We start from the raw sequence: 26,514 nt of genomic DNA on the forward strand, positions 1-26,514 counted from the left end.
GTCCATGTGGGGACCAGTGACATAGAAAGGAGTAGGGATGAGGTCCTGATGAAGGAATATAAGGAGTTAGGAAAGAAATTAAACAGAAGGATCTCAAGGGTGGTAATCCCGGGATTACTGCCTGTGCCACGAGACAGAGAGGGTAGGAACAGGAAGTTATGGCAGATGAATGCGTGGCTGAAGAGTTGGTGTAGGGGGCAGGGGTTCAGATTTCTGGATCATTGGGATCTCTTCTGGGGAAGGTCTGACCTATAAAAAAAGCATGGGCTGCACCTGAACTGGAAAGGGACCAATATCCTGGCGGGAAGGTTTGCTAGAGCTGTTGGGGAGGGTTTAAACTAGTTTGGGGGGGTGGGAATCAATGTGAATGCAGAGATTAGGGTAGAAGGACAAGGACATGATGCTAAGAGTTCTGTGATGGCGAGGAAGGAGAGGCAGGGGACAAGGCATAAATGTAGCTAGTTAGAGGGGTTGAAATGTGTCTTATTTCAATGCTAGGAATATTAGGAATAAAGCAGATGAACTTACGTGGAACTACGATATTGAAACTTGGCTGGAGGAAGGTCAGGTTTGGCTGATGGAGGTACTGGAGTTTAGGTGTTTTAAAAGGAATAGGATGGGAGGTTTGGGGGGGGGAGCAGCATTGCTATATCATAGCTATAGAAAGGGAGGATGCTGCAGAAGGAGTGTCCACGGAGTCAGTGTGGGTGGAAGTCAAAAATAGGAAGGGATCAATCACTGTGCCCCCAAATAGCCTTTGGGACACCGAGGAGCAGATAAGCAGGTGGATTTTAGAATGGAGCAGGAAATACAGGTTATGGGTGATTTCAACCCCTCATATTGACTGGCACCACCTGACTGCAAGGGGGATAGCTGGGGCTGAATTTGTCAGGTGTGTTCAAGAAGGATTCCTGACACAGTATATGGACCGGCTGACGAGAGGAGAGGCTGTACTGGATCTAGTTCTGGGTAATGAACCTGATCAGGTGACAGACCTCTTGGTGGGGGAGCATTTTGGTGAGAGTGACCATAACTCCCTTAGCTTCAGAATAGCTATGGAAAAAGAATAAAAGTAGACAAATGGTAAAGTGCTTAACTGGGGAAGGGCTAACTTTGAGGGATGAGGCAGGAACTAGCGAGAATAAATTGGAAACAGATGTTCAAGGTGTAAGCACAGAAGTGATGTGGGAGAAGTTTAAGGACCACTTGTGCTGGGTTCAGGATAAGTTTGAGACAGCGAAAAAATGGTAGGAAAAGGGAACCGTGGCTGATGAAACATGTGAGGCAACTCGTCAAGAGGAAGAAGGAAGCATATGTTATAAGAAGCAGGAAGCAGGAGGGGCTCATGAGAAATCTAGGGTAGCCAGGAAGGAGTTTAAGAAAGGACTTAGGAGAGCTCGAAGGGGGCATGAGAAGGCCTTGGCATGTAGGAGTAAGGAGAATCCCAAGGCATTCTATGTGTATGTGAAGAACAGGAGGATGAGGAGAACGAAGGTGGGACTGCTAAAGGATAAAGAGAGCAACATGTGCCTGGAAGCAGGGAAGATTGGGGAGGTCCTAAATGAATACTTTGCTTCAGTATTCACAAGTGAAAAGGACCTTGATCAGGGTGAGGTCGAAATAGAGCGGGCCTGTGTGCTGGACAATGTAGAGATTAAGGAAGAAGTGTTGGATATTCTTAAAAACATCCAGATTGTTAAATCCAGACATGATTTACCCCAGGTTGCTATGGGAAGTGAGGGAAAAGATTGCTGGAGCAGTAGCTATGATCTTTGAATCCTCTTTGGCTACAAGGGAGGTGCCTAAGGATTGGAGAATGGCAAATGTAGTTTCCTTGTTTAAAAAAGGTAATAGGGAGAAACCTGGGAACTATAGACCAGTGTGTCTTACATCGGTGGTATGCAAACTACTGGAAAGGATTCTTAAGGATAGGATCTACGAGTATTTGGAGAAGTACAGTCTCTAGTCAACATGGCTTTGTGAAGGGAAGGTCGTGCCTCACGAGCCTAATTGAGTTTAGTTGAAGGGGTAACAAAAGAAATTGATGAGGGTAGGGCGGTAGATGTGGTCTACATGGATTTTAGCAAAGCATTTGACAAAGTCCCTCATGAGAGACTCATCTAGAAAGTCAGGAGACATGGGATCAGTGGAACCTTGGCTTTTTGGATAAAAAATTGGCTTAAATGAAGAAAGCAGGGTTGTTGTGGAAGGAAAGTATTCTGCCTGGAGGTCGGTGACTAGTGAAGTGCCGCAGGGATCTGTCCTGGGACCCCTGCTGGTTGAGATTTTTATAAATAAACTGGATGAAGAGGCGGAAGGATGGGTGAGTAAGTTTGTGGATGACACGAAGATTGGAGTGATTGCGGTTGGAGTTGTAGGTTGTCGAAGATTACAAGAGGATTTAGACAGAATGCAGTTTGACAGAAAAGTGGCAGATTGAGTTCGATACGGATAAGTGTGCCGTGATACATTTTGGAAGGACAAGCCAAAAGGCTGAGTTTAACCAGAAGGTTAATGGTCAGTTACTTAAGAGTGTGGATGAACAGAGGGACCTTGGGGTTCAAATCCATACATCCCTCAAGGTTGCTGCACAGGGGGACGTAATGTGACGACGTAGGATTGAGACGTGGGAATCCAGCTCTCCTGTAAAAAATGAGTAAATTAATGTTTAAGTGAAGAAAAGTTAGTAAATACTTACTAAACGTTACTTATAAACCACTCTGGATTGTTTCAAACTATGTTTCATAAACAGAAGACGAAGAAAACTATTACCTTGAAGACAACGCAAGTTGGAACAGAATCAAGGCCTGCTGCTGCGAGAGAACTGTGGGCTCAAGTACATTTTACTTCCAGCGATACAGAATAGGAAACTGCAGCAACATCAACCATTTCTAAAGAAAAAGACCCAACAAGAACTGCGCAAATGTGAAGGAAAGAGCATGTGCAAACACGAGCAACCTGAACTACAAATCCCAGTTACGATTGAAACCGAAAGTGAAAGTGAATCTGAGGCAGATTCAGATTCTCTGGATAAATCAGACGAAGATGGAGGTAAAAGTTTTTCTGGAAATATAGAAAAAACTTTGATGCAAATAATGCGTAAATTAAAAAAAATAAACGCATTAAAAGAAATCTGAAAAAAAGAAAAATATGCAGATTATGTTAGATAAAGTGATAAAAATTCAGGAAAAAATGGAAAAGATGTGGAAACTACAACGGAGGACATGGTTGAAAGAATGAATAAAATGGAAGATCATATCTCTGCCTGGACATCAGAAAGAAAACAATTGTTGGAAAATGTGGATAAGCTTGAAAATTTTAGAAGACAAAACAATATTAAGATTGTTGGACTTATAAGAAGATATAGAAGAAGAACCAATAATTTTTTTTCAAAAATGGATCCCTGAAAACTTGGAAATGGAAGAAGAAACTCTAATTGAAATCGAAAGGGCTCATAGAGCCTTAAGATCAAGACCTCAAGTTGATCAAAATCCATGATCAATTTTGATAAAATGCTTAAGATACCAAGACAAAGAAAAGATCCTGAAGGCAGCTGCCCAACGTGCCAGAAAGAGAAACGGGCCATTGATGATAGAAGGGAAAGCAGTTCTTTTCTATCCTGATATAAGTTATAACCTTTTGAAGAGAAAGAAGGAATTTAACCCAGTGAAAAAAGCTTTATGAGAAAAGGTTTATAAATTTATAATGCGTCACCCAGCAACACTGATAATTTTTTTGGAGGATGGAAAAAGAAGATTTTTTACCGATTATCGAGAAGTGGAGGAGTTCGCACAAAAACTCCCAATTATTTGCTAATTACACATAGAGGTTTCCAAGTGTAATGGATTAAAGATGAAGACAGGGACAGTGAATGGAATTGATGGACATTTAATGATGATACAGGGGGAGAAAGGCAAAATTTGAGAAATATTAATTGAGAGTAGTATTTTTTTTTTCTTCTCATGTATATACTTTTTTATGTCACGGGGGAGCTGGGGGAGCTTTGGATCGATTGCTACAGGATTCACGTGTGTAATCATGGCGATTGCCATGACCCGTACAACAGAGGGGGGTTATGTTGTGTTCTTTTTTATCCACAACATTAGTAGGGGGGTATTTTGTTTTTTTCTTTATAATCTATTTTTCTTATATCTTTCTGCCTGGATGATCGGTGGGGACACACATAGCAACACGGAGAATTTTAAAAAGATTCCCCAAGGTACCACGAAGGTTGAAAGATTAGCGATTATTATAGATTGGAGAAAACCAATTAAAAATAATGACTAATTTACTGATTTTTTAAAGTTTTAATGTTAACGGGCTTAATGGACCAGTGAAAAGAAAAAGAATCTTAACATACATTTAAAAAAATGAAAATAGATATAGCTTTTTTACAAGAAACACACTTAACAGAGATAGAACATTAGAAATTAAAAGGAGATTGGGTTGGAAATGTTATTGTGGCTTCATTTAACTCAAAGGCGAGAGGAGTTGCAATTTTGGTTAATAAAAATTTACCAATTAAAATACAAAATGTATTAATTGATTCGGCAGGGAGATATGTAATTATACATTGTCAAATTTTTTCCAGAACTATGGACTCTTATGAATACTTATGCACCAAATGAAAATGATGTAAAATTTATACAAGAGGTCTTTTTGAATTTGGCTAACGCACATGACAAAATATTAATAGGTGGAGATTTTAACTTTTGTCTAGATCCAGTTTTAAATAGATCAACAAAGGTTGTCACAAAATCAGAAGTAACAAAATTAATTTTATCATTGATGAAAGATTTAAATTTGATTGATATATGGAGAAGAATGAACCCAAAAGAAAGAGATCATTCATTTTATTCAAATAGACATTAAACTTATTCAAGGATAGATTTTTTTCCTATTAACAACGAATATTCAAGACAGAGTGAAAAATATGGAATATAAAGCAAGAATATTGTGAGATCATTCTCCTTTGATAATGTCAATGAGGGGACGTCACTTGATGACGTAGGGTCGAGACGTTGGGATTCCAGCTCCCTCGTAAAAAGTAATGAAAAAGGGTTTAGTTGAAGAAGAGTTAACAAATACCTACTAGAAACTATTTATAAGTAACTCAGGGTTATCTTTTGATATGGCTCCTAAACTGAAACAGAAGAAAGCTACTACTTCGAAGACTGCGCAAATCGGCAGAGAAAAAGGCCTAACCGTCTCGGTGAAGCCTTGGACTCAAGTTGGATCTTCTCCCGACGAAGGGCATGGCACTTCTGATGATGTGGGAAAAGAAGTTGCAGTAATGTCGGCAGTCTCTAAGAAGAAATGGCAAGAACAACGCATGCGCGAAAGTATGCATGAACAGATGTTAACAAAAATACAAGCTTCAACTATGGTTGGAAGTGAAATTGAAAGTGAGTCGGAAGTTGAAACAGACTCTTTGGGAAATCCAGAAGAAAAGGAAGTAAAGAAGGAAGAGATTAAAGGAGACATAAAAGATATCCTGATATATATTATGAATGAATTAAAGGTTATAAGAACAGATATGGCGAATGAAATTAAAGCTATAAGAACAGATATAAGAAGCATACAGAATACACTTGATAATGTGGTGAAAGAACAAAAGAAGATGGATAATAAAGTTAAAAAGATGGAAGTAAAAGTGGAAGAAAACACGGAAAGAATAGAAAAGATAGAATACAATAAGCTTACCTGGACAATAGAAAGAAAACGGATGATGAAAAAAATGGATGCACTTGAGAACTCTAGTAGACGAAATAATATTAAAAATGTTGGTCTTATGGAAGGTACGGAGGGAGAAAATCCAATAAAATTCTTCCACGAATGGATTCCGGAAATTTTGGAAATGAAAGAAGGAAGTCAAGTAATTGAAATTGAAAGAGCACATAGAGCTTTAAGACCAAGACCTCAATAAGATCAAAATCCGAGATCAATTTTGATAAAATGTTTAAGGTATCAAGATAAAGAAATGATCTTGAAGGGTGCTACTCAAGGTGCTAAAAAGAGAAATGGGCCATTGATAGTAGAAGGGAAAAGAGTTTTTTTTTATCCAGACATAAGCTACGATCTGTTGAAGAGGCAGAAGGAATTTAATCCAGTGAAAAAATCTTTATGGGAAAAGGGCTATAAATTTTTATTGAGCTACCTAGCAAAATTGGTACTCTTCGTTGACTACCGGAAAGCGGTGGATTTTGTACAAGAATTACCTGATGTCCATGAAGAGGACTAAAGAATTATAGAAATGAAATGGACTAATGATGAAGACTGAAACAAGGTTGGACCTGATGGACATTTATAAGGAAAAAAAAGGTCGAGGAGTATTAATTGAGAGTAGAGACATTAATTATTAATATTTTTTCTTTTCTTTATTGATATATTTTTCTTTTTTTTGCGGGGGAGCTGGGGGAGCTCCTGATCGATAGCTGCAAGTTTCACGTGTACAATCATGGCGATTGCCATGACCCGTAAAATGGGGGGGGGGGTAATGTTGTGTTCTTTTTATTCGCAACATTAGTGGGGGGTGTATTCTTTTTCTTATAAGTTATCTTTTTTCTATTTTTCTTCTTCTTTGCCTGGATGATTGGGGAGAGACTCATAGCAACATGGAGAATTTTAAAGAATTCCCAAGGTACTATGAATGATTAATTTACTTAATTTTTTAAGTTTTAATGTTAATGGAATTAATGGACCTGTGAAAAGAAAAAGAGTTTTACCATATATTAAGAAAATGAAAGGAGATATAGCTTTTTTACAAGAAACACATTTAACAGAAACAGAACGTAAGAAATACATGATAAATTAACATGATAAAATATTAATAGGTGGAGATTTTAATTTTTGTTTAGATCCAGTTCTGGATAGATCAACTAAAGGTGCTATTAAATCAGGAGTAACAAAACTAACTTTATCATTAATGAAAGATTTAAATCTGATTGATATATGGAGAAAAATTAATCCAAGAGAAAGAGATTACTCATTTCATTCAAACAGACATAAAACTTACTCAAGGATTGATTTTTTTTATTATCAAAAAATATTCAAGATAGAGTGGAAAGTGTGGAATATAAAGCAAGAATATTGTCAGATCATTCCCCCTTGATAATGACAATGATAATGATGGATAAGGAGTAATCAACATAGATGGAGATTTAATTCAACTCTATTAAAACATCAAGATTTTTGTGATTTTATGAAAAAACAAATTCAATTTTTTTTGGATACAAATCTACATTCAGTTGAGGATAAAATTGTATTATGGGAAGCGATGAAAACATATTTAAGGGGTCAGATTATAAGTTATACATCTAAAATTAAAAAGGAATATGCAGCAGAAATAGATCAATTGGAAAAAGATATCATAAAGTTAGAAAAAGAATCTCAAAGATATATGACAGAAGAAAAACGAAGACAACTTGTTAATAAAAAACTACAATATAATATGAGAACTAAACAGAACTATTATGAATTAGGTGAAAGATCGCATAAAATTCTTGCTTGGCAATTGAAAACAGAATAGGTTTCTAAAACAATAAATGCAATTAGAACAAGTGTAAATAAGGTTACTTATAAGCCTTTAGAAATTAATGAAACTTTCAAAAATTTTTATACTGAACTATATCAATCAGAATCACAGAATAAGGCTGCTGAGATAGATAAATTTTTATCACAAATAACCCTTTCAAAATTAAATTTGGAAGAACAGAAAGGATTAGATATGCCCTTTACATTAAAAGAGGTTGAAGAAGCTTTAGGATCACTTCAGAGTAATAAATCCCCAGGAGAAGATGGTTTTCCTCCTGAGTTTTATAAAAAGTTTAAAGATTTATTAATTCCTCCTTTTATGGAATTAATATACCAAGTGGAAAGAATGCATAAACTTCTGCAATCTTTTTTAACAGCGATAACTGTATTGCCAAAAAAAGATAGAGACCCTTTAAAACCAACATCATATAGGCCTATTTCTTTGTTGAATACAGATTATAAAATACTAGCAAAAATTTTATCTAATAGAATATCTAAATATTTACCAAAGTTAATACATATGGATCAAACAGGTTTTATTAAAAACAGACAATTAATGGTTAATATAACCCGGTTACTTAGTATTATTCATCTGGCACAAAAAAGAGAGGAAATGAGTGTGGCAGTTGCTTTAGATGCAGAAAAAGCATTTGATAGATTGGAATGGGATTTTTTATTTAAGGTATTGGAAAAATATGAGTTAGGAAAATCTTTTATACAATGGATTAAAACTTTAAATACTAATCCTCAAGCTAAAGTAGTTACAAATGGTCAGATTTCAACACCATGTTGCTTAACGAGATCAACTAGACAAGGCTGCCCATTATCACCTGCTTTATTTGTATTGTTACGTATCCCGTAACTGGATAACACCAGCAAAGATAGGTCCGTTGGAGTCTGATGGCACTATTTTCGAATGTTTTTATTCATACAGGGCGGCACAAAAGTAAGGTTAATACAAACATTCAGAACATATACATCGGCAAAACTCAATCTAAAGCGCGGGTATACCAATAATCATCATTAAGAAATAATCTCTACTGTTGTCTAGGGGATAATATATTGTCCGTTGGAAATATAAAAGTCACTCAGAAGTCTGCAGGCTTCAGTCTTTTTGGGGAATCGCTGGGTTTCACGTGTTTCAGAGAGAGTGAGGAGAAACGACAAAACTTGCCCGGGTCTTTGATGAAGCAACTCCGTTGAATCAGGGGAGCGTTGTTTCCCTGTTATTAGTTCAAAGTCCTTCTCGGTATTATCAGCCACCCGCTCCCCAGGCAGTTACGGAGCGCACGTGGCTTTTGACTGGCTTCCAGCTATCACGGGAGTGTTGAGCGATCGAGTCCTTCTGGTGCATCTCTCTGTGGTACCACCTTCTGCAGTCCCCTTTTATCTTGACTTGCAGAGTTGTAGATGTCCATCAAAGTAGGGTGATGCAATCCCCACCCCCACATTGCCCGAGGGTGTCCATATCCGTGGTAGCTGTCACGTAGCAGGGTCATGCCCTCAGCACAGGTGTCTCTAAGAGCAATGGCCAAAACCGTAACATTGTCTGTCATTTGCCTGGGTCCGAGACCCCAATTAATAGTGCTCTTGCGATTCTCCGGAAGGAGGGGGCTGCTCCCGCCCCTTCGGCCCCTCAGAGCTGTGGTACATTCATAACAGTATTGGCAATAGAACCATTAGCAGAATTAATTAGAACAGATTCAGATATTGGGGGTTTAAAGTTAATCAAGAAGAATATAAGATTAAATTATTTGCTGATGATTCTTTGATTTTTTTAACAAACCCATTGCAATCGTTGCAAAGATTATCTTTTAGATTGGAAGAATATGGGAAAGTATCAGGCTATAAAGTAAATTGGGATAAAAGTGAAATTTTACCCCTCATCAAAGGAAATTACAATCAATGTCGATTAGCAACTCAATTTAGATGGTCAATGAATGGGATAAAATATTTAGGTATTAGAGTTGATAATGATGTAAAAAATTTATATAAACAAAATTATTTCCCATTATTAAAAAATATAAAGGAGGATCTTGATAAATGGATGATGTTACCAATAACATTAATAGGTAGAGTTAATGCTGTAAAAATGAATATATTTCCTAGATTGCAATACTTATTTCAAAATTTACCAATACAATTACCTCAGAAGTTTTTTCAAGAACTGAATAAATATGTAAGAAAATTTCTTTGGAAAGGTAAGATGTCAAGAATATCATTGGAAAAATTGACATGTAAATTTGATTTAGGAGAGTTACAACATCCAAATTTTAAGAATTATTATAAAGCAAATCAACTTAGATTTATTGCGTCTTTTTTTGATGAAGAAAAATCGGCATGGATTAGAATAGAATTAGATAAGATAGGAGAAAATACACCAGAAGATTTTATATATAAATGGGAATCCAAATGGATACGGGAAAAAAAGAATCTCCTATATTAAGACACTTGATCGATTTATGGAATAAGGTAAATATGGACAATGAGATAAAGAAATCTTTATTAGCAAAAAGAACTTTAATCCAAAATAGGCTTATTCCTTTTACAATGGACAATAAACTTTTACATAATTGGTTCCAAAAAGGGATTAAATATATAGGTGATTGTTTCGAAGGAGGTATATTAATGTCGTTTGATCAATAAAAAAAAATATAAAATATCAAATAACACTCTTTTCTGTTATTTTCAATTAAGATCCTATTTACGAGAAAAGCTGGGACAAACAATGTTGATGCCAAAACCTAGTGAAATAGAAATATTGATTCAGAAAGGATGAATTAAAAAAATTACATCTTGTATGTATAATTTGATTCAAAAGCAAATAATTAAATTAGGAATTCATAAATCAAGACTAAAATGGGAATCTGATTTGAATGTTAAAATTGATGGGAAAAACTGGTCAAGATTATGTTTTGATAGTATGAGAAATACAATAAATGTTCCACTTAGATTAATACAATATAATTTTTTACTTCAATTATATATAACACCACAGAAAATAAATAGATTAAATTCAAATATGTCTGACCAGTGTTTTCGATGTAATCAAGAAATTGGTACCTTTTTACATTCTACTTGGTCTTGTTTTAAAATTCAACCATTTTGGATAAATCTAAGACTTTAATTGGAACAAATTACTGGAGTACAACTCCCACATAGTTCAGTATTATTTTTATTAGGAGACATTGAAGGGACAATACCGAAACTTAAATTGAACAAGTATCAGAAAAAATTTATAAAAATTGCATTGGCAGTAGCCAAAAAAGTTATTGCAGTTAGTTGGAAATCTGATTTATATTTAACTATGGATTGTTGGAATAATGAAATGCATAGTTGTATTCCACTTGAAAAAATTACATATAATCTAAGAAATGAATATGATATATTTTTGAAAATTTGGCTCCCATACCTACAAAAGACAGGATTAAATACATAGGTCCTTTGAAGATAAAATTATAAAGTAATTGGGGAAAGTAAAAATAAATATTAAAATTATTTTGAACTCCATGGGGATCCTCCGATATCCAGGCAATCTTTCTCTTCTTACTTTTTTTTTCTTTAGATAAGGGTTAAGGGGGGGGGGAAGGGTTAATATTATCCTTCTTACTATTTTACTATTATATTTATTCTTTGTAATTTCTAAAATTTAATATTTTTTAAAAAAAGATAATGTCAATGATAATTATAGATAAAGAGGAATCAATTTATAGATGGAGATTTAATTCAATATTATAAAAACGTCAAGATTTTTGTGATTTTACGAAAAAGCAGATTCAGTTTTTTTTAGTTACAAATTCACATTCAGTTGATGATAAATTTATATTGTGGGAAGCAATGAAGGCATATTTGAGAGGTCAGATAATGTTATACTTCTAAAATTAAGAAGGAGTATATGATAGAAATAGATCAATTGGAAAAAGGGATTACAAAATTAGAAAAAGAATCTCAAAGATATATGACAGAAGTAAAATGAAGACAACTTGTTAGCAAGAAGTTACAATATAAGATATTGTAATATAATATAATATAATATATTCAGACATATGGAACAGGAAAAGCAATTATGAGAAGTAAACAGAGATATTATGAATTAGGTGAAAGATCATATAAGGTTCTTGTTTGGCAGTTAAAAACAGACCAGACTTCTAAAACGATAAATGCAATTCGAACAAGAGTAAATAAAATTACTTATAAACCTTTAGAAATCAATGAAACTTTTAAGAATTTTTATTCTGAACTGTATAAATTAGAATCACAAAATGATAATGTCAAGATAGAAAGGTTTTTATCACAAAATAACTCTTCCAAAATTGAATTCGGAAGAACAGAAGGGATTAGATATGCCTTTTATATTAAAAGAGGTCGAAGAAGCTCTAGGATCATTTCAAAGTAGTAAATCCCCAGGAAAAGATGGCTTTCTGGCTGAATTTTATAAAAAGTTTAAAGATTTATTAATTTCTCCTTTTATGGAGTTAATACACCAAGCGGAAAGAATGCATAAACTTCCAGAATCTTTTTCAACAGCTATTTTAATAGTATAGCCAAAAAAAGATAGAGATCTTTTAAAGCCAACATTATATAGACCTATTTTTTTGTTAAAAACTGACTATAAAATAATAGCAAAAATTTTCTCTAATAGATTATCTAAATACTTACAAAAATTAATACATGTAAAGGGGGTTTCTTTTTTCTTTGTTACTGTTGGGAAAGGGTTTCTTTTTGTTAACTAGCAGGAATGCTAATTTACTGATAACGAGAATGGTATTCCTTTGTAAACCAAATGGGGATTAATGTTCTTTCTTCTGAGTCTGTAAGCTTTTGTTGACGGGCTTTTGGGCAGATCGGCGCGAGGGGGTCGAGAGAGAGGACGCAATGCTCTAAGCTGGGCGAGGATCGGACCCCAAAGGGGGGTCAGAGGCCGGGAGATTCTCCGGGGGGGGGGGGGGATGAAGCTAGATGTGCTTGGTTGACCACTCGGAGGGTCCTGAGCTGTTTGGAGAGTCGAGGAGTTCGGAGGGTCCTGAGCTGCGAGTCGAGGAGTTCGGAGGGGATCGAATGGTGGCCAGAAGACTTCAGTAATTGAGCTCCAACGGTTGTGCACGAAGTGGTTTGGACTTTGATAAGTTTGGCGCCTTTTCTTTAATTTTCTCTTCATATATACTGTATCGTTATTAATCACTTAGTTATAGTAACCTTTATAAATTGTACTCATTTAATCGCATATGGTGTACTGTCTAGTTTTGGGCGAGGCGGGGACATCACACAGCATCCACACCAGCTGATTACCCAGTTTGGCGGGGCCGAAGGCTGCTCCCCCTAGACAAGAACGAGCTGAGCGAGCCTGAGGCGACCCAGGGAGTTACATACATATGGATCAAACAGGATTTATCAAAAATTGACAATTGGCAGATAATGTAACTCGGTTACTTAGCATAATTCATTTGGCTCAAAAGAAGGAGGAAATGAGTGTGGCAGTTGCTTTAGATGCAGAAAAAGCATTTGATAGATTGGAATGGGATTTTTTATTTAAGGTATTGGAAAATTATGGATTAGGAGTATCCTTTATAAAATGGATTAAAACCTTAAATACTAATCCCAAAGCTAAAGTGGTGACAAATGGTCAAATTTCAACACCATTTCAGTTAACAAGGTCAACTAGGCAAGGTTGTCCATTATCACCTGCCCTATTTATGGAATAAGATAAATGTTGATGATGAGATAAAGAAATCTTTATTAGCAAAGAGATCTTTAATTCAAAATAGACTTATTCTTTTTATAATGGGTAATCAACTTTTATATAATTGGTTTCAAAAAAGGATTAGATATATAGGAAATTGTTTTGAAGGAGGCATATTAATGTCATTTGATCAGTTAAAGAATAAATATAAAATATCAAATAACACTCTTTTTTGTTACTTCCAATTAAGGGCTTATTTAAGAGAAAAATTGAGTCAAACAATGTTATTGCCAAAATCTAATGAAATAGGAACTTTAATTCAAAAAGGAAAAACTAAAAAATTTATTTCTTGTATTTATAGTTTGATTCAAAAACAGGCAATTAAACTAGAAATCCATAAGTCAAGACAAAAATAGCAAATTGACTGGAATGTTAAAATTGAAGGAACAGATTGGTCAAAACTATGAATTGATAGTATGGCAAATACAATAAATGTCCGGTTAAGATTAGTGCAATACAATTTTTTACATCAATTATATATTACAGCACAAAAAATAAATAAATTAAACCCAAATTTATCTGATCAGTGTTTCCGAGGTAACCAAGAAATTGGTACTTTTATATTCTACTTGGACTTGTTCTAAAATTCAACCTTTTTGGACAAATTTAAGAGTTTTACTGGAACAAATTATTGGAACAGAACTTCCACATAACCCAATATTATTTTTATTAGATGATAATGAAGGGATAAAACTGAAACCAAATTGAATAAATATCAGAACGAATTCATAAAAATTGCACTGGCAGTAGCCAAAAAGGCTATTGCAGTTACATGGAAATCAGATTCATATTTAAGTATAGATGGTTGGAAGAATGAAATTTCCAGCTGTATTCCACTTGAAATTACTTATAATTTAAGAGATAAATATGAAACATTTTTGAAAATTTGGCGCCCTTATTTACAAAAGACAGGACTAAATATATAGGTGCTCCGAAGATAAAATAATTGGTTCTTTGGGGAAAGAAAGAAATATATATACTAAAGTTATTATGAACTCCGTGGAGCATGTGGGGATCTTCCGATATGCATGCATGCTTGCTTGCTTGCTTGCTTGCTTGCTTGCTTTCTTTCTTTCTTTCTTTCCTCTCTCCCTCCCTCCCTCCCTCCTTTTTTTCTTTTTTCTTCTAATAGGGATGTTAGGGGGGAGGGGTTAAGGGGAGGGGGGAAGGGTAGATAATTTTTTTTCTTTTTCTTATCATTTGAAAACTCAAAAAAATTAAGAAAAAATTTGAAAAACCAAAAAAAAAGGTTGCTGTACAGGGAGGTAGGGTAGTTAAGAAGGCCTGTGAAATTCTAGGGTTCATTAACAGGGGGACTGATTTCATAGAACATAGAATAGTACAGTACAGTACAGGCCCTTCAGCCCACAATGTTGTGCCGACCTTCAAACCCTTTCACCCATATAACTCCCCACCATAAATTCCTCCATATACCTGTCTAGTAGTCCCTTAAACTTCACTAGTGTATCTGCCTCCACCACTGACTCAGGCAGTGCATTCCACACACCAACCACTCTCTGAGTGAAAAAACCTTCCTCTAATATCCCCCTTGAACTTCCCTCCCCTTACCTTAAAGCCATGTCCTCTTGTACTGAGCAGTGGTGTCCTGGGGAAGAGGCGCTGGCTGTCCACTCTGTCTATTCCTCTTAATATCTTGTACACCTCTATCATGTCTCCTCTCATCCTCCTTCTCTCCAAAGAGTAAAGCTCTAGCTCCCTTAATCACTGATCATAATCTATACTCTCTAAACCAGGCAGCATCCTGGTAAATCTCCTCTGTACCCTTTCCAATGCTTCCACATCCTTCCTATAGTGAGGTGACCAGAACTGGACACAGTACTCCAAGTGTGGCCTAGCTAGAGTTTTATAGAGCTACATCATTACATCGCGTCTCTTAAACTCTATCCCTCGACTTATGAAAGCTAACACCCTATAAGCTTTCTTAACTACCCTATCTACCTGTCAGGCCACTTTCAGGGATCTGTGGACATGTACCCCCAGATCCCTCTGCTCCTGCACACTACCAAGTATCCTGCCATTTACTTTGTACTCTGCCTTGGAGTTTGTCCTTCCAAAGTGTACCACCTCACACTTCTCTGGGTTGAGCTCCATCTGCCACTTCTCAGCCCACTCCTGCATCCTATCAATGTCTCTCTGCAATCTTTGACAATCCTCTACACTATCCACAACACCACCAACCTTTGAGTCATCTGCAAACTTGCCAACCCACCCTTCTACCCCCTCATCCAGGTCATTAATAAAAATCACAAAAAGTAGGGGTCTCAGAACAGATCCTTGTGGGACACCACTAGTCACAACCCGCCAATCTGAATGTACTCCCTCCACTACGACCCTCTGCCTTCTGCAGGCAAGACAATTCTGGATCCACCTGGCCAAACTTCCCTGGATCCCATGCCTTCTGACTTTCTGAATAAGCCTACCATGTGGAACCTTGTCAAATGCCTTACTAAAATCCATGTAGATCACATCCACTGCACTACCCTCATCTATATGCCTGTTCACCTCCTCAAAGAACTCTATCAGTCTTGTTAGACATGATCTGCCCTTCACAAAGCCATGCTGACTCCCTTTCAAGAGTATGTTGAACTCTACAAATCTCTGGTGGGACCACACTTAGCATATTGTGTTCAGTTCTGGTTACCTCATTATAGGAAGAATATGGAAGCTATGGAGAGGGTGCAGAGGAGATTTACCAGGATGTTGCCTGGAAGTGTTATGTGGCAGAGCTGGGACTTTTTTCTTTAGAGTGCGGAAGGATGAGAGAGGACTTGGTTGAGGTCTGCAAGATTATGGGAGCCATAAATAGGGTGGATAGTCAGTACCTGTTTCCCAGGGCACCAATAACAAACACCAGAGGGCATATGTACAAAGTTAAGGGAGGGAAGTTTAGGGGAGACATCAGGGGTAAGTTTTTTACACAGAGGGTTGTGAGTGCCTGGAATGACTTGCCAGGGATGATGGTGGAGGCTAAGACATTAGGAGTATTTAAGAGCCTGTTGGACAGGCACATGGATGAAAGAAAAATAGAGGGTTATGGGGTAGTGTGGGTTTAGTACTTGTTTTAAAAAATATTTGGGTTGGCACAATATCGAGGGCCGAAATAGTGCTGTAGTACCCTAGTGACTAGTGTCTAGAAAAATAATTAATAAAAATTGACTGTTGCACTCAGTGTGATGACTGGGGCTGAATACTTTCTGCTATTTCCCTGAAATTTGGCTCATAATTACAGACAGCCAGTCTGAGACAGCCTGTGAGGTGTCTGTCAGTAAGACTGCTGTACTATTGAGAGCATGCCCACCAACTGCATCTTAGCTTGGTATGGCAATTTTCCCATATCGAATTGCCTTCTGTTCTTTAAATTTGAAATCCAAATACCGAACTTGGCCTTAAACACATTTACTGCACTTATCATGTCTGGCAGGTGTTGGTATTTTCCCATGAGCTTGTTGTTACAAGCATTTTTTTTTTGCCGTTGGGTCTGTCAGAAACCTAAAATCCAGTAGCCGTGTATCATCTGATAGCTGCTCGTGCTCCTCGGCAGAAAAGTCTTTTCTCAGGCAGCAGGTCAACAAACCGTTGCAGCACTTAGCCACGACTCAACCGCTGAACATCATCATGAAAAATTATGTCTCTGTAAGCGTCATCGAGCTCATCCAATAACACCTTGAATAAGCGGTGCTGAAATACTTTTGTTCGAATCAAGGCCTGCTGATAATCACACTATGATAGTTCAGGAAGTCGGGGAAAATCTGGGTCATTACAGCACAGTGCTATGAAACTAATGTGCACGCTGTGCATTGCAGGGGCCCCATTAGTAATTGCCACCAGTTTATGAATGGCAATGTCATTTTCACGGACATAATTTTTAAACTCATTGTAAATATCCTCACCTCTTGTTCTCTCTAAGTGCAGAAGATTGAGGAATTCCTCCTTTGTTGTAAAATCCTGGAAAGCCATTGTGACAAATGCAACAAGCTGAGCTGTTTGCATTTCATCCAGGGATTCATCAAACTGTAGTGAAAAATACTCACTGAATGACAAGTCCTTTAACACCTGTCGATCCACGTCCTCTGACAGTGACTCTACCCTCCTTGTCACTGTTGTAGGGCTAAGTGGTATATTACGTATTGCAGTTTTGATGTTTTTGTTTTTAAAATCATTAAAAACAGTCTCTGCGGTCATTACCTCCTTGAATAAATCGTCATCTGTAAAAGGATTCTTGTGTTTAGCCAAGAGGTGACTTACATGAAATGATGCTTCAGTAGCAGCTTTATTTTGAATAGTATGTTTTGTGAAAAACGATTGCTGGCCTTCAACCCCGATTTCAGCTCCTCAACTTTCCTGGCGCGGATTGCGCTCTTTGGGGTGGTTGGTGATGTGATTCCCTCTTATAGTCAGTGCTTGTGTTTGGTGGCACAACAGACATACACACTTGTCTTTCACCAAGGTAAATAGAAATTCCTCTTCCCATTCTGGGTGGAATTTGTACGTTTTCACTTTCTTTCGTGAAGTCTCTGCCATGCTAGCTAGCTACCTTGCAGGATATTACCAGCGAGTGCCGTATATTGATGTTTACCACAGTCTGTACTCTTAACTAATCTAATTGGTCACTTTGATGCAGCACAAGCTAGATTGTAAAAACTACTCGTGATGTCAGTATACATGAGACGCACGACACTGGAAAAAGAGAAACACCATAACCAGGGAAAGCAACTAAGTGGGTTAAAAATGACTCACATATGCGCTGTAGGGGTAAAATTTGCTTTTGCATCAAAAGGTTTATCAGGCATAATGTATTTGTAGTAACTTCTACTTTGAAGAAGGACCACTTGACAACCATGCCCAAAGGAACAACTTTGTCTGGGAAGGCAAAACCAATATTTAACATACAGACGTTTTCACTGAATCGCGGTACATTGGTGAAGGCGCGAGACCGGGCAGAAAGAACAGAAGTAAAACCCGCAACCCCAGAAACAACCTCTCTTTACAAACAGCTTTCCGTAGCGGGAGTATTGCTACATTACCATTTTTTTAATAATGCTCATTTACAATAGTTCCTGTGTATTTTTAATTTTTTTTGGGGATCTACTGAGAAAGTCTCAAAGATCAACTGGTCGATCGCGATCAACTGGTTGGTGACCACTAATCTAAGTTGTACAATTCTAGAAACAAGAATTGGGAATCTAGAGTGATGAATAATCTGTAAGAGGAATTAAGACAGGTTGACCTGCATGTGTGATAAGAAGAATTGCAGACACTTCAGATTGATGCCCTGAATCAAGGCAAAGTGTAGAGGAAAGATAGTATAAAGATGAGAGAGAGAATGTAACACAGGAGCTAAAAGTAATCTATAGACCAAGAAAGGGTGGAGGGCGGTGGTGGTGAACAACAATGTAATTAGTGGAGGTTAGTGTTGGGAGATGGGCAGGTGATGAATGGAGGTAATCCAGACAAGAGGGACATGAAAGCAGCTTGGTAGATGTGGAAGAAGTGGCTGAAGATGAAAACAGCTGTTACAATTCAAAGTAAATATACTGTCAATGCTCTTACACTGTATGGCACTGTGTACAGCCCTGATATTTGTCTTATTGCAGGTATATTCAATAAATCCAATAACCAAAATAGAATCAGTGAAAGACTGCACCAATAGGGCTGACCACCAATATGCAAAGGACAACAATCTGTGCAAATACTGAAAGAAAATAAATAAATATATACATACATACGTATATAGACAAATAAAAATACAAACAAGCAAGCAATAAATATCGAGAACATGAGATTGTGCCCTGCAAAGTGAGTTTATGGGTTGTTGGAATAATTCACTGATGGGAACAAGAGTAGTTGTCCCCTTTTGTTCAGGACCCAGATGGTTGAGGGTTACTAACTATTCTTGAACCTGATGGTGTGAGCCCTGAGGCTCCTGCACCTTCTTTCTTATGGCAGCAGTGAGAAGAGAGCATGACCTGGGTTGTGGGTGTGCCTTGATGATGGATACTGCTTTCCTGCAACAGTGTTCTGTTTAAATGTGCTGAATGGTGGGGAGGGCTTTAAGTGTGATTAACTGGGCCTGTCCACTGCTGTTTAATTGATACTCTGTTCAGGGCTTCAGGGTTTCCATTCCATGTTATGATATTGTAAATGTAAATCTGCTGGACCAAATAACCACAACACAAAAACATTGTTCAAACACCAGGAAATCTGCAGATGCTGGAAATTCAAACAACACACACAAAATGCTGGTGGAACACAGCAGGCCAGGCAGCATCTATAGGGAGAAGTATTATCGACATTTCGGGCCAAGGGAAAGAATCATGGGATGGGAGGCCTAGGGAGAAAGAAAGGGGGAGAGGGGAGCACCAGAGGGAGATGGAGAACAGGCAGAGTGATGGGCAGAAAGAGAGAAAAAAAACAAACAACTAAATGTGTCAGGGATGGGGTAAGAAAGGGAGGAGGGGCATTAACGGAAGTTAGAAAAGTCAGTGTTCAAAGTCAGGTTGGAGGCTACCCAGCCGGTACATAAGGTGTTGTTCCTCCAACCTGTGGTTGGATTCATCTTGACAGTAGAGGAAGCTGTGGATAGACATATCAGAATGGGAATGGGACGTGGAATTAAAATGTTTGGCCACTGGGAGATCCTGTTTTTTCTGGCGGACAGAGCGTAGGTGTTCAGTGAAACGGTCTCCCAGTCCTTCCCTTTCCCTTCTCCTTCTCCAGCTCTGTATCACTTTCACCAATCACCTTTCCAGCTCTTAGCTTTATCCCACCCCCTCCCCTCCGGTCTTCTATCATTTCGCATTTCTCCCTCCCCCCACTACTTTCAAATCTCTTAGTATCTCTCCTTTCAGTTAGTCCTGATGAAGGGTCTCGGCCCGAAACGTCGACAGTGCTTCTCCCTATAGATGCTGCCTGGCCGGCTGTTTCCACCAGCATTTTGTGTGTGTTACAAAAAGATCGCTATTTATCTTTCCACTAGTTTATTTCTTCGAGCTCAGCCAGTGAGGGAATATGGTCCTGACATCAGGGGAGAATCGTCTCATCCCTCTGGCGGTTCAAACAAGTTCACTGTTCATCTTCCAGAACTGTAACAGTTTATAAGGCCACTGATAGAAAAGAACAATCAGTTCAATAGACACTCCAGCCAGTTTAATTAAAAAAGGAGTGTCCTACCTCATTAGTTGGAGCCAAAACTTGATTACAAAGATCAGAGCATCTACCAAATTTAAGCTTTAATTAGGAAAGGAATGTCCTGTCTAATTTTCAGCAGGTACTGCCTTTTGTTGGAACCAAAAGGTGTGAATGACCAGGAGACATCTTTTGTGCAACAGGAGACATGCTGCAGTCACTCACAAACAAAGTACACAGAGGTAATCAGTACTCAACCTTAACCCATTATTTGCAGGAATCTGAGAATTCACCCAATTCCCTTAAAATTTTATCATTCCCGCCTTTTTATCATTACATGATAACTTTTCACAACAGGTTGTTGCTTCTACAACATGATACAAAACATGGCCAAAGGCACCATGGGATACGGACGATAAACAAAATTAATACAGTTAGACCTCTGAAATGCAAAACACCACTATAAACCAACACATTTTCCTTTAGTGCAGTAGAGTCCTCCTACTCAGTTCATTCTGTAACACTTTTGATCAACTTTAATTGCACATCATCCAACTGCATGCACAGCTTTTTGTACACAGTTGACATCTACTTCAGTGGCATACTCCTTCAATTCTGCCAAAACCTGTGCAATGTTGGCTTAAGAAGCCAATCAAATCATAATATCCAGTTTTTACAATTTCACATACGTTGGATCATTGTATTTTATGAAGAAAACCTTATTTTTATGCTTAAGAATCTCAGACCTTTTTTGTATAATGGGGTTGATATTCCAGATGACAACATACTGGAGTTCTGGTTCTGCAGACAACAGTATTACCAGTGGGGGAGCCAGTTTCTTCACCAAAGTGCCCAGTCATTTCCATGGATTTCATCAGAACCTTTACAGCCGACAGGACAAGAGCTGAGTTGACGTGAGATAAATGTGGCATCACACGCTCGCAGATGCTTTGAGCTTCTCGCTCACCCTTTGAGTTATAATTGGCCAAACAATCAAGAATAAATATCTGACCCCATTCAGTACATTAATTTAAGGCAGTTAAAAGCTTGTTGATTGTTTGAAAATTGAGGTGTAACAAGTTGCTGTTTGGATGAGATTCTGCAATCTCCGACAGAGCAGCCACAGCATTTACAACAACTATTGGATTAGGGTCAGATATCAGTTCCTTTAGAGTGTCCAGAAGTCCCTGGCCTTCTGCAGCTATGCATTGATGTCATATAGCTTGGATACACAGACAGCAGCAGTTTTTCATACATAAGGGTCTTAATCCTTTAGACACTTTCACAGGGGCTCACACAAATACTCAGTAATTTTATCCACACTGGTGCAGCCTATTGTTCTCAGGGTCAGCACTCTGATAAGTAGATTGGGATCTTTACAGTCCTTAACAAAAGTGTTGATAGCCATAAATGCCTTATCTGGTTGGCTCTTTAGAGTTCATTAGATAGAGGTACATCAGCTTCTTCAACTCCAAGTTGTCTGTCTGCATATAAGGTACATCAGGAAAGAAGGCACTGATGTCCTTGCCAATGGTCATTGACGTAATCACTTTCTTCACTGCTTCTTTCTTTTTCTCCTGCTTGTCACTGTTGAACTCTGCTTTGAGTTTGAAGACCTCACCTTTCATGGTTGTTGTGAAATAGTTAGAATGTTGTGAGTGTTGTCCTCACCACTGAGATCCCAGTTCTTGGTCAGGACAAAATCTCCAGGCTCAATCGTGGGGTAGTCACCTTTAGGCTGGGTTTCCCCCTTGTCTGGCATACCCGGCCTTGGGTTTTGTCTAATAGGTGCTTGCTGGGTTCCCGAGGGGACTAAAATGCAGGTTCCAAGGCTGTCTGTTTAGCTGCTGCAAATGCCCGAGCATTGCTTTTTGAAACCTCATTGGACTGCCCAGTATGGGCTGCACATTTAATAATAGCAAAAACTAGAGAGTGGTGAGTAAGTTGTTTACAAAAAGTGGCATTATAATGGGGTAGCCAAAGGAAGTCATGAATCCCCAAAGTTATGTAGTCAGTGTACATAATGGGAGTCCATGGCTACGTCCACTCTAGACGGGATAAATTTGTAACCAAAGCTTTTTCTCTTCATTTTAACCCTCCATTCACACTGAAACAGCGTTTTCCTCCCCCAAAAATGGAGGTTTTCTAAAACGCCAGCCAGAGTGTTGTGTAAATTTGAAAATGCTGCTTGGGGAAGAGTAATGTGGATGGGGTAACCGGAGATTTCTAGAAACACAGTCATAACATGCCAGAACAGTTGGCGGCATTGCATTGTTTTCCTGAACGCAACCCCCACATGAGATTCAAGAATATTGTCATTCTAACCGTACATCAGCTCTGCAGGGCAGAATGAGACATTGTTTCTCAGGAGTAGTGCAATCATAGCATAACAAACGCAACACTAAATAATAAACAACAATAAATAGTAAAACACAACAGCCACATGTCAGTTAAAACAAGTTATAAGTGTCCAGTGCAAGTTAAAAGTGTCCTAAGCAGAGTCAGGTAGAGCAGCTATTTAGCAGTCTGACTGCCTGTGGGAGGAAGCTGTTTAGTAGCCTTGTGATTTTAGTTTTGATGCTTCTGTAACGTTTACCTGATGGCAGAAGAACGAACAGTTCATGGAGAGGGTGTGTGGGGTCTTTAATGATGTACCTTGTCTTCTGGAGGCATCGACTTGGAAAGAGGTCTTGGACAGAAGGTAGGGAGACCCCAATAACCTTCTCTGCTCCCCTAACCACCCTCTGCAAGGCTTTTTTGTCGGCAGCACTGCAGCTGGAGTACCAGGTTGTGATGCAAAAGGTCAGCACATTCTCAACCACTCCTCTGTAAAATGTCGTTAAGATGTTAGTGGGGAGTGATGCTTGTTTAAGCATCCTCAGAAAGTGCAATCTCTGCTGGGCTCATTTCACAATCCCAGTGGTGTTCCTGGACCAGGTGAGATTGTCCGAGATCTGCACCCCAAGCAACTTGATGTTTTCCACTCTCTCCACTGTGGAGCCGCTGATGCTGAGGGGTGTGTGCTCAGGCTGAGACCGTCTGAAATCGACAATCATCTCCTTGGTTTTGGTGACATTAAGCATCAAGTTGTTGTCACTGCACCAGCTCTCTAGGTGTTTAACCTCCTCCCTGTACATTGTTTCATTATTTTCACTGTGGTATCATCGGTAAATTTAATGATCAGATTCTCCTTGAATCTGGCTGCATGGTCATGTGTTAACAGTGTAATCAGCAATGGGCTGAGCACACAGCCTTGTGGGGATCCAGTGCTCAGTGTGATGGAGTCAGAGATGTTTCTGCCAACACGGACTGACTGTGGTCTCTCTGTCAAGAAATCCAGAATCCAGTGACACATGCAAGTGTTAAGGCCAAGCAGCGATAGTTTCTCCAGTAGACTGTGTGGGATGATGTTATTGAATGGTGAACTGAAATCAATGTACAGGATTCTGGTATAAGTGTCTTTGTTGTCCAAGTGAGAGAGAACTGTGTGTAGTGTGATGGATATTCCGTCCTCCTTAGAGCGATTTGGACGATAAGCAAGTTGTAGAGGATCCAGTGATGAGGGGAGGCTGGCTGTGATATGAGGCTTGACAAGCCGTTCAAAACATTTCATCACTATGGGGGTCAGGGCGACGGGATGGTAATCATTCAGATAGGCTACAACTGATTTCTTTGCTACAGGGATGATTGTTGAGGTTTTGAAGCATCTGGGGACAATGGCTTGACGAAGGGAGATGTTGAAAATGTCTGTCAGGACATCTGCTAATACATCAGCACATTCCTTGAGCACACGTCCAGGGATGTTGTCGGGACCTCCTGCTTTTTGTTGGTTAACCCTGGCAAAGGTCCTCCATGTTTGCTCTGAATCAATGATTGGAGCCGGCTGGTCAGATGTTAAGAAGGGACTTGCTCTCCCCCTTGCTGTAGTGTTTGATGCTTCAAAGCGTGCAGAGAATTTGTTAAGCCTGTTAAGAAAAGAGGCGTCGCTGTCATCACTTTTCTGCCTGATCTTGTAGTCTGTCAGAGCTTGAATTCCCTGCCACATCTGTCTGGTGTCACCTGTGTCACAGAAGTGTCCATGTATTTTGCCCACGTAGGCCCTTTTCGCTTTCCTAGTGAAAGCGCAGACCTGGCTGAGCCAAATGCACTCCTGTCCCCCGATCTGTAGGCTGTGTCACAGGCCTTCAGTAGTGAACACACCTCTGTTGGCTTTTAATAACCACGTGTGGTGAAGGTTTTCATCACAGTGACATCCTCCGTGCATTTGGCGATGTAGCTGATTACTGCCTCCGCATACTCCTCAATGTCTGTATGGTCATCACAGGAGGCTGCAGTCTTGAATATGTCCCAGTCTGTGTGCAAAAAACAGTCTTGTAGTGCTGAGGCTGCTCCTTTCAGCCAGACCCTTATCTGTCTTTTCTCTGCTCTCACACGTTTAAGCAGTGGTTTATATGCTGGTGTTAACATGACAGATATATGGCCAGAGTGGCCACGATGGGGGCGGGGGACTGCTTTGTATGCCTGTGTGGTGTTTGTATAAACCAAGTTCAGTGTGTTGTCTCCCCTGGTTTTGAAATCCACATATTGCAGGAATTTGAGGAACACAGTCTGTAAGCTGGTGTGATTAAAGTCCCCAGCAATCACCACAAAGCTGTCAGGATGTGCAGTCAGTGGCTCACTGATGGCTTCACGTAGGCCTCCCAGTGCTTTGTTAGCATTAGCCTCAGCATTGGCACTGGGAGCTACGTAAACAGCTGCCACAAGCACGATGGTGAATTCCCTTGGCAGATAGAACGGCCGGCATTTCACAATGAGAAATTCAGCCAGTGTGAGCAGTGTTTAGCAGCTACTGTAGTGTTCACACACCAGTCTTTGTTTATATAAATACATAGACCTCGCTCTTACCGGAGCTAGCTGCCTCTCTGTCCGCACGAAACGATGTCATTCCCTCTAGCTGTAATGCCGCGTCTGGTGTGTTGTCATGGAGCCAGGATTCCGTTAAGACATACACACAGCATCTTTAAATTCCTCGCGTGTTTCTCTCAGCGGACATTTGAGAGCAGGAGGGACGGTACCCCTGGCCTGGTGGGGTTAGCTTTTATCCTAGCATGGATGCCGGCCCTCTTACCCCTCCTCTGTCTTCTCTCACAGCGCTTTCGTTTCCTCCTCCTTCGGGAAGCAGCCGGCCTGGTAGCGGATAGTGGTCCGTAGCGGTGTAAACTGTCCATGTCACACCAGAACTCGTCATTTTTCCGACATAGTATGCCCTGATGTTAACGAGCTTATTCTGACTGTATGTTATACGTCTAGGACAAACAGAACAAACACTAAATAAACTTACCGCTCCATGAGGGGCCGCTGTGTCCAACCTAACAATTTCAGAACAGACGGCAATGAGACTGAAGCCAGAAGAGTTAGAAATGAACTAATCAAATACTATGACCCATAACTTACTGAATAAATAAGTATACTCACTTTGCCCTGTTTTCTGTCCTTGCTCGTATGAAGGTGGTTTACCTATTTATTCAAGTACTTCTCTGACAGTAGATGTGTAACAGCCTAATGTACATTGTATGGAAATACAAGATAACACTGATGCAGACATGTTTTAACCATTCAACAAGGAGCTTTATTAATGCAACAGAGTTAGTCATTTTTCAATGTTCATCATCAGCCGGGTCATACTGTCTGTGAACTCCCTGTCGGTTGCCTCCATATGCTCCAGTATTTGTTTTCTTCTAGTTTTAACTCCTCCTGAGCGAGAGCCCATCTGTCGTTTAACTTTTTCTAGTCTGTAAGTGGACAAACATGCACCAAGCTTTTCATGGCAAGATTCGACACCAAACACGTCGCTTGTTTTCGGTAGATGTGTCTTGCGCATGCGCAGTAGGAGGAGATTCACCAAAATATCAGTTTAAATTGGACAGAGGTATTTTCAAAAACCCTTAGTGTGGACGCCTATTGTTTTTATGCAAACCGTGTTTTCAACATTATCCGGTCTAGTGTGGATGTAGCCTTAAATCTTATGTCCAAGTAGTTCATTTGATCCTGTCAAGATACCAGTCTCTGGGCAAAGGGCCAAGCACTTGGTCAGA

The 26,514-nt window shown here is 39.0% G+C and overlaps 1 protein-coding gene and 1 pseudogene across 5 annotated transcripts in view; one reads left to right on the forward strand and one right to left on the reverse strand.

Moving 5' to 3' along the window:
• The window catches only part of LOC132386010 (F-box/LRR-repeat protein 20-like), a 434,516-nt gene that overhangs the window by 47,231 nt on the left and 360,771 nt on the right, over positions 1–26,514 (forward strand). The window contains exon 1 of one of the 5 annotated variants that reach the window (XM_059958265.1): positions 6,568–6,640. The exons of the other annotated variants lie outside the window; for them this stretch is intronic. The gene's annotated coding sequence lies outside the window, so the exon portion shown is untranslated. Of the gene's footprint in view, positions 1–6,567; positions 6,641–26,514 lie in introns of those variants that run through there. 5 annotated transcript variants of the gene reach the window in all.
• On the reverse strand, positions 20,925–25,647 carry LOC132386008 (AP-1 complex subunit beta-1-like; annotated as a pseudogene).

Source organism: Hypanus sabinus (genome assembly GCF_030144855.1).
Source record: "Hypanus sabinus isolate sHypSab1 chromosome Y unlocalized genomic scaffold, sHypSab1.hap1 SUPER_Y_unloc_11, whole genome shotgun sequence".
NCBI lineage: Eukaryota > Metazoa > Chordata > Chondrichthyes > Myliobatiformes > Dasyatidae > Hypanus > Hypanus sabinus.